General features: G+C 36.8%; 1 long non-coding RNA gene across 2 annotated transcripts; it reads left to right on the top strand.

Annotated features, from left to right (window-relative positions):
* Window positions 1-1,148: 1,148 nt before the first annotated feature.
* On the top strand, window positions 1,149-8,964 carry LOC138365120 (uncharacterized). 2 transcript variants are annotated; one of them, XR_011228664.1, is made up of 4 exons: window positions 1,149-1,305; window positions 1,815-2,032; window positions 5,702-5,808; window positions 8,464-8,964. It is a non-coding gene; the product is annotated as an uncharacterized lncRNA (long non-coding RNA). The 2 variants fall into 2 exon arrangements; XR_011228663.1 differs by having other exon boundaries at window positions 1,815-2,050.
* Window positions 8,965-9,598: the final 634 nt, after the last annotated feature.

Genomic DNA, 9,598 nt, shown 5'->3' with positions numbered 1-9,598 from the left:
CTCAGCCCTTGACAAAAGTGAGTTTCCAATTGAACTCTTCATCGGCCTGAGAAAGGCCTTTGATACTGTTAACCATAACTACCTCTTACTTAAATTCCACCATTATGGAATCCGTGGCCTTGCCCTAAACTATATCCGATCCTATCTTAGTAACAGACACCAATATGAAGCCATCAATGATATAACCTCTCCCACTCTACCACTTAATTACCGTAAAGGTGCCACAGAGCAGCATCCTAGGACCCTCCTGTTTCTTATATACATCAATGATCTCCCTAATGTCTCTAACATACTTAAACCTATATTGTTGGCTGATGATACTACTCATCTACTCTGACCCCAACCCACTCCTGTTAAATAATGTTGTAAACAATTAATTAAAAAAAGTCTACTTGTGGATGTCAACCAACAAACCTCACACAAAACATAGAAAAGACCTACTATATCTTATTTGGAAACAAATCAACAAATGCAATTCAGCTTCAGATAGATAATGTAAACATTAGCAATAAAAATGATGGAAAGTTTCTTAGCCTATACTTAGACAAGAGACTCAACTTCCGCACCCATATACAACACATAACTAAAAAGGTTTCTAAAACAGTTGGTATACTGTTTAAGATCAGATATTATGTACCCTACTCTGCTCTCCTCTCACTCTATTATGCACTTATCTATCCCTATCATTCTTATGGCGTTTGTGCTTGGGGTTCAACCTCTGCAAACTACCTCAAGCCCATCATCATCCAGTAAAAATCTGCTATCAGGACAATAAATAACTCTACCTTCAGACAACACACAGCTCCCTTGTTCAAATCCTTAAACATGCTAAACAAATTCACTCCATACATTCTCCTGTGTAAATTACGTTTATAAAGCCCTTTTTCTAACTGCAAACCCTGTTCTGAAACTCTTCCTGGACAGATGTAATAGAACACATGGCCACGTCCCCACCAGACATAAATATCTCTTTGATATCCCCAGAGTCAAACTTAATCTATGTAAACACTCTATGTAAATAAAGGGACCTAGTCTATGGAACTCACTCCCTTATAATGATTTGAAAAGCTGTCCAACTTCTGCCATATTCAAAAATAAAACCAAAAAGTACCTGTAGTACTTTTTAAGTACGAGGGAGTAATGCGCAAAGCGTCCCTCACCTGTGACGTCACAGCGTCACCTGACGCCATATCAACACATCGGCCATTTTGTCGTCAGTTCAGTCATGGCGAGGACTAACCCTTCATGCAAACTGCACCTACTATCAAGAAGAAGAAGATTTTGTGTTCCACCGATAGTATTATCGTAAGTAAGCACTTATATTTTATATTTTATTAAATTAATTGATTCTATTTTTCTGTAATAAAGGTCCAAAGGGTTGTTAAGGAACAAGGGTGTAGCGATACCGACGCTCAGTGCGCTCAACTCACACCAAAATATCACCTGTGTAGCTTCTGTAATTAGTGTTAATTAGTTATGCTATAAGATAATGAAGCGAGTATAAGATTAACTCGCTACAAGGGTACTGTGTTGGGAGGTGAGGGCTGTTACTGGTGTCTGTGGGGATGTGAGGACTTGTACCAACCACTATCACCACCAGTACCTTGTCTTGCATCCTGCTTAGTATTCCTATTGAGATATGAAGTATTATTGCATTCATATAATTATTCATTCATTGTCATTACTATTTTTATGGGCTATGTTCTGTTACCCTAATGCTTTTTACCCCTGGGCATGTCCATTTACTCTCCAACCCTTCACAAGCCACTGCTGCACCCCCTCCATGCCCATACTTACTGTGCTTATTCTTACAGGACTGCACTGCATTATGTGGTGCTCACTGCCTGGACACCTTGATACATGCATTATAGGGTTCTGGTGGTAGTTCTACTCACCAAGCCCTTCCAAGGCCAGGCTTGACATGTGAGAGCTTGGTCCAACAGGCTGTTGCTTGGACAGGCCCCTCAGGCCCACATATCCACCACAGCCTTGTTTGTCCGGCACTTCAAAATCAAATGTTTATTTACGTAAGGTACATACATATTTTTAGGTAAGGTACTCTTTATTTGGGTAAATTTATCTTCGTAGTATTTAGCTTTGGCTCGTCTAATTATCTTGGATAGCAATAACGAGTAATTCTTTGAGAATTCTTTGGAGACAATTCCTAACCTATACTTCTCCCAACCTATACTTCTTCTCAAGGTCATCTTCACTTCTTGAAGATGTTCAGGTTTTCTCTTGAAGATGTCGACGGTTGTTCCAGCAATACTGTATTTCTTTTATTGCTGAAAACCTGTTTTCAGCCATAAAAAAATAATCCTGAATCCAGAAAAAAATCCCTTTTGTATCGTCTGGAAATTTTCAAATATTGCTGATCAAACCTGAGTCTAAATTATTTGTATATATTATGAATTACAGAGGTCCCAGGACAGGGTTTTTAGGCACTCCACTTACATTTTCCCACTCTGACTTAACCCCCATTTATACAAACTCAGTCTTATCTTTTAGCTAATAATTTATTGTACACACCATACTCAGCCTGTGTAGGGTAGTTTATTGTGCATGTGTAGTATATATATTTGTGTAGTATATTTGGTATATTTAATGCCTCTAACCTCTCCTCATAGTTCTTGTCCTTCAGTTCTGGGAGCCACTTAGTAGCATGTCTTTGCACCTTTTCCAGTTTGTTTATGTGCTTCTTAAGATATGGGCACCATACAACCGCTGCATATTCCAACTTTGGTCTAACAAAAGTCGTGAACAATTTCTTGAGTATTTCGCCATCCATGCATTTAAAAGCTCTGAATATTATCCTTTACCTGCAATTGGTTGTTGCTGTATTTATAGAATATGATTTGTTCTACTTTACATTTGTTTGTTCCTTTTTTTCAAAATTTCTTTCTGCCTCTCTCCTCACTGCCGTGTAGTTGTTTCTCTTTGTATTACTGGTATGTTTGGGGGTTTGGCCTCTTCGTATATTGATTCCATTTTTGTGTCTTTTGGTCTCTGTCCGTCTTGAAATTTCAGTTGAACAAATCCTGTTTCCTAGTTCTGCATCTTTGTTTTGGTATAAATGTTTTTGTTCCTTTATCATATATTTCACAAAATTGACATACTGTGCATTAATTCATCTCAATTACTTCCTTTCCTAACAGCAAGCCTTTCCAGTAAAATTCTTTGAATTCTTTTCTGACTTCTGGCCTAATGTTTGTTTTATCCTAGTGTGTATGATGCCTAGCGTGTGTCTGGTGCCTGTTGTGTTAAACCGAAGATAAATGCATAAGTATAGGTCAGTAATTTCTCCAGCTTTGAAAGGGGCTTTCATTATGCAGCAGTATTCCACTCTAGAGAGCACTAGCGTCTTGAAAACTATCATCATCGGTATAGCATCTCTAGTGTGAAAAGTTCTTGTTATCTATCCTGTCATTTTTCTTGCAGTTGTGACGGCTACTTTATTGTGTTCTTTAAATGTAAGGCCTTCTGACATCAGTACACCCAAATCCTTTACGTTGCTTTTCCGTTCAATGTTATGATTTGACTGAGTTTTGTAAGTGGTTTCCGTTTTTATATTTTTTATTTTTTCCGTAGCGCATGAGCTGAAACTTATGTTCGTTAATCACCATGTTATTTTCTGTAGCCCATAGAAAGACCTGATTTACATCTGATTGGAGGTTTGCCGTCTCCTCTATGTTGCCTACTCTCGTGAAGATTCTAGTGTCATCTGCAAAGGATGATCAAGTACTATAGGTTGTGTCCTTGTCTATGTCCGATATGAGGATGAGAAAAAGTATTGGAGCAAGCACAGTACGCTTGGGGACTGAGCTCTTTACGGTTGATGGTCCAGATTTTATTTTGTTGACTACTACACATTGGGTTCTATTAGTCAGGAAGTTGTATATCCATCTGCCTATTTTTCCGGTAATTCCTTTTGAACGCATTTTATGTGCAATAACACAATGGTCACATTTGTCAAAGGCTTTTTTTTGTCAAAGCGTTTTGTTTGTCTTCCATGGCATCTAGTGCCATGTCAGAGTGGTCCAGCAACTGTGATAGGCAAGAGCGCCCTGTTCTGAAACCATGTTGTCTGGGGTTATGGAGATGCTGTGATTCCATGTATTTTGTGATCTTACTTCTTAGCATTCTCTCAAAGATTTTTATGATGTGCGATGTTAGTGCTATCGGTCTGTAGTTTTTTGCCTCTGCCTTATTTCCTCCTTTATGGGGCGGTGCTATCTCTGCTGTTTTTAGTATGTCAGGGACAATGCCAGTATCTTGGCTTTGTCTCCAAAGAATGTGAAGGGCCTGCGATAACGTTTTTTACAGTTCTTGATGAATATAGAGTTCCAAGAGTCAGGGCCTGGTGCAGAGTGCATAGGCATACTGTCTATGGCTTCTTCAAAATCCAGTGGGGATAGGATCACATCTGATTTATGATTTGATGTTGGTATCATATCCATGAAAAATTCATTTGGGTTATCAATCAGATGGATGGAGAGCTACACTCGTGGTGTCCCATTTTCCCAGCACTCTGTCATATAATGCTTTGAAACTTTTGACGGATTTGGCCTCCACCACCTTCTCACCTAACATGTTCCAACCGTTTACCATTCTGTTTGCAAAAGTGAATTGTCTTACATTTCTTCGGCATCTTTGTTTAGTTCGTTTAAATCTATAACCTCTTGTTCTTGAAATTCCAGGTCTCGGGAAATCTTCCCTATCAAGTTTATCAATTCCTGTTACTGTTTTGTACGTAGTGATCATATCTCCTCTTTTCCTTCTGTCTTCTAGTTTGGAATATTTAATGCCTCTAATGTCTCCTCATAAATCCTGCCCTTCAGTTTTGGTATGAATGTTTGTGTGCCTTCATCGTATATTTTGCAAAATATGGAATATATCTCATTTACTTTACTTTAAGAATATGGTTCGATCAATTAAAAACCCTCTTGTTCAAATTGCAAAGAGACTGAAAGAGATGCAGCATGCTCAATGGATTATATATTAGTGATTATTATTTATGTAAATTATTATGTAAATTATGATTATGTAAATTTTAAGTTAAAATTATGTAAATTTTAAGTTAAAAAATTTTAACCAAAAAACTTGATATTTTTCATATTTGGAACCATTCCATAATCCCAAGCATAAATGATTATATTTCTATCACTTGCTCTTAAGATTGTTTCATTTAATAGAGGTTGGGCATAATTGTTCTCTGCTGCTAATAGAACTGACTGACTTAGCTATAGGAAAATGTAAACTTAATTGGTTTATCCATTACAGTATTTTGCAGTTTATTTCATGATCCTGTGCTTAATACTTGCATAAATAGTAGATTACAAAATGCATTTTTATATCATTAGTATTGAATAATAATAATGCAAATAATTGACTTATAAATGATGTACAATTAATTGGTAGGTGATATTATATTATTAATATTTTTTCATTCTTGCAAAGCCTTAACAAAGTCATTAACATGTTAATATAAACTTGATCACCTTCCACTTATTTTCTCATGTGCTACCTACATGTACAAAACCTTATTCCTAAATGCATATTTTGTTCTGAAGCTTGTCCTTTATATGTTGTGTATCACCATCTCTGGAGAGTTTTATCTGATTGATGTATAAATTACTTTTAATTTTACAGAATATTATTGTTATACTGAATTTATTATTATATAAATAACTTAATTTTACAGAATCATCTATCAACGCACATCCACAAGTTGAGGAGGAGGATGTGACCTTCCAGATGTCTGAAGTACTGAAACAGGCACCAAACAGGCCTGGTGGATCTAGGTACAAGGTAAAATAATTTTTTTTTTTTTTTTTTTTTTTTACTAATTGTCCGATATATATATATATATATATATATATATATATATATATATATATATATATATATATATATAAATATATATATAATGTGTCGTACCTAGTAGCCAGAACGCACATCTCAGCCTACTATGCAAGGCCCGATTTGCCTAATAAGCCAAGTTTTCTTGAATTAATGTTTTTTCGACTACCTAACCTAACATTTTCAGCTACCTAACCTAACCTATAAAGATAGGTTAGGTTCGGTCATATATCTCTATTAATTTTAACTCCAATAAAAAAAGAATTGACCTCATACATAATGAAATGGATAGCTTTATCATTTCATAAGAAAAAAAATAGAGAAAATATATTAATTCATGAAAACTTGGCTTATTAGGCAAATCGGGCCTTGCATAGTAGGCTGAAAAGTGCGTTCTGGCGACTAGGTACGACATATATATATATATATATATATATATATATATATATATATATATATATATATATATATATATATATATATATATATATATATATATATATATATATATATAATATGTATGTGTGTGTGTGTGTGTAATTACCTAAGTGTAGTTAAAGGATGAGACCGTCTTCCCAGCACTCTTTGTCATATAACGCTTTGAAACTACTGACAGTCTTGGCCTCCACCACCTTCTCACCTAACTTGTTCCAACCGTCTACCACTCTATTTGCGAAAGTGAATTTTCTTATATTTCTTTAGCATCTGTGTTAAGCTAGTTTCAATCTATGACCTCCTGTTCTTGAAGTTCCAGGTCTCAGGAAATCTTCCCTGTCGATTTTATCAATTCCTGTTACTATTTTGTATGTAGTGATCATATCACCTCTTCTGTCTTTTAGTTTTGGCATATTTAATGCCTCTAACGTCTCCTCGTAGCTCTTGCCCTTCAGTTCTGGGAGCCACTTAGTAGCATGTCTTTGCACCTTTTCCAGTTTGTTGATGTGCTTCTTAAGATATGGGCCAACTTCTGTTGTTGGGCACCACACAACAGCTGCATATTCTAGCTTTGGCGTAACAAAAGTCATGAACAATTTCTTTAGTATATCACCATCCATGTATTTAAACGCAATTCTAAAGTTAGAAAGCGTAGCATAGGCTCCTCGCACAATATTCTTTATGTGGTCCTCAGGTGATAGTTTTCTATCTAGAACCACCCCTAGATCTCTTTCTTTATCAGAATTCTTTAAAGATTTCTCACATAATGTATAGGTTGTGTGGGGTCTATGTTCTCCTGTTCCACATTCCATAACATGGCATTTATTAACATTAAATTCCATTTGCCAAGTGGTGCTCCATATACTTATTTTATCCAGGTTTTCTTGAAGGGCATGACAATCATCTAAATTTCTTATCCTTCCTATTATCTTAGCATCATCAGCAAACATGTTCATGTAATTCTGTATACCAACTGGTAGATCATTTATGTAGACAATAAACATCACTGGTGCAAGAACTGAACCCTGTGGTACTCCACTTGTGACATTTCTCCAGTCCGATACATTGCCTCTGATTACTGCCCTCATTTTTCTATGTCAGAAAATTTTTCATCCATATTAGAAGCTTACCTGTCACCCCTCCAATATTTTCCAGTTTCCAGAACAACCTCTCTATGTGGAAATGTCGAATGCCTTTTTTAGGTCCAAATAGATGCAGTCAACCCAACCATCTCTTTCCTGTAATATATCTGTTGCTCGATCATAGAAACTGAGTAAATTCGATACACAGGATCTTCCAAATCGAAAACCATACTGTCTGTCTGAAATTATATCATTTCTCTCCAGGTGTTCTACCCATTTAGTTTTAATTATTTTTTCCAATATTCCAATTCCAATTTTTTCCAATAATGTGTGTGTGTGTATGTATATTTGTGTTGTTGAATATGACCGAAAGTCATAGTCGTTCTGCCCCTCTCCTTACTGCTATTGTTGTTTCTCGCATCTTTGTATTGCTTGTATGTTTGGGCAATTTTTCCCTTTTTCCTAGTTCTGCATCTCTGCTTTAGTATAAATTTTGTTGTGCCATTATCATATATTTCACAAAACTTGACATACATCTCATTTACTTCATGTCCTAACAGCAAGTGTTTGTCAAATTCCTTAAGGAAATATCTGAGTTCGCCATAATGACCTCTCCACAAGTCAGGTTTTTCAACTGCTTCAAGCTCATTTTCTTCCAGATTATAATGCATTGCATACTTTATTCCCAAAAAGACATGGTCACTTTTACCCAAGTGACCATGTCACTTGGGTAAAAGGAGGGAGGTACCAAAGGAGGGAGGTACTGAATGATAAATATATCTTTCTCTTTCCTGGTAAATATAATATCCAGCATGGAGGGAACATCCCCTTCCCTCATCCTCGTAGCTTGTTTAACATGTAGAAACATGAATGTTTACAGGGTGAGGTTTACGAAATTATATATATATATATATATAATTGGTCTCTGGTCTATATATATATATATATATATATATATATATATATATATATATATATATATATATATATATATATATATATATATATATATATATATATAAAGTTTGTGTGTGTGTAATTTATATAAATAAATAATTAAATATTAATTTTGTTAATATCTTTTCAGGGAAAACTTGCAAGTACAATTCGTATACAAGAGGGGCAACAAGAGCCAGAGGATGTCTACTAAGAAAATATATAAGTCTTTATCCTCACACTCTTGATATATGGTCTTCTCTGGTCTCTTTATTTTCTCTCCTCACAAATGTCCCTTTTTTTATTTCTTTTACGTTTCTCTCCTGTTTTTCTTGTCTTTTAATCTCTCCTTTCCTCCTCTCTTCTAACACCTCTCGTTTCCTGTCTCTTCTAGCTTCTCTCTTCCTTTACTTTTTATATTTGTGGTATTCATTTATGTCATTTTTATCTTGTATATTTTTCTTGTATCTTTTTCTTATCTTGTGTTTCTCTTCCCCTTCTCTTCAATGATTTCTCATTTCTCTCCTCTCTCTGTTGTTTCTGTTCTGTCTTCTCTCTCCTTGCCTTAATTTTGTTCTGTCTCCTCTTTTGTTGTGTGTGTGTCTTTCTGTCTCTGTCTGTCTCTCTCTCTCTCTCTAGCTCTCTTGCTCTCTTGCTCTCTCTCTCTTGCTCTCTCTCTCTCTCTCTGGCTCTCTCTCTCTCTGGCTCTCTCTCTCTCTCTCTGGCTCTCTCTCTCTCTCTCTCTCTCTCTGGCTCTCTCTCTCTCTCTCTCTCTCTGGCTCTCTCTCTCTCTCTCTGGCTCTCTCTCTCTCTCTCTCTCTCTCTGGCTCTCTCTCTCTCTCTGGCTCTCTCTCTCTCTCTCTCTCTCTCTGGCTCTCTCTCTCTCTCTGGCTCTCTCTCTCTCTCTCTCTCTCTCTCTCTCTCTCTCTCTCTCTCTCTCTCTCTCTCTCTCTCTCTCTCTCTCTCTCTCTCTGGCTCTCTCTCTCTCTGGCTCTCTCTCTCTCTGGCTCTCTCTCTCTCTGGCTCTCTCTCTCTCTGGCTCTCTCTCTCTCTCTCTGGCTCTCTCTCTCTCTCTCTGGCTCTCTCTCTCTCTGGCTCTCTCTCTCTCTCTCTCTCTCTCTCCCTCTGGCTCTCTCTCTCTCTCTCTCTCTCTCTCTCTCCCTCTGGCTCTCTCTGGCTCTCTCTCTCTCTCTCTCTCTCTCTCTCTCTCTCTCTCTGGCTCTCTCTCTCTCTCTCTCTGGCTCTCTCTCTCTCTGGCTCTCTCTCTCTCTCTCCCTCTGGCTCTC

The sequence above is a fragment of the Procambarus clarkii genome, chromosome 15, assembly GCF_040958095.1.
Source record: "Procambarus clarkii isolate CNS0578487 chromosome 15, FALCON_Pclarkii_2.0, whole genome shotgun sequence".
Lineage (NCBI taxonomy): Eukaryota > Metazoa > Arthropoda > Malacostraca > Decapoda > Cambaridae > Procambarus > Procambarus clarkii.
This window is presented reverse-complemented; position numbering and strand designations above follow the sequence as displayed.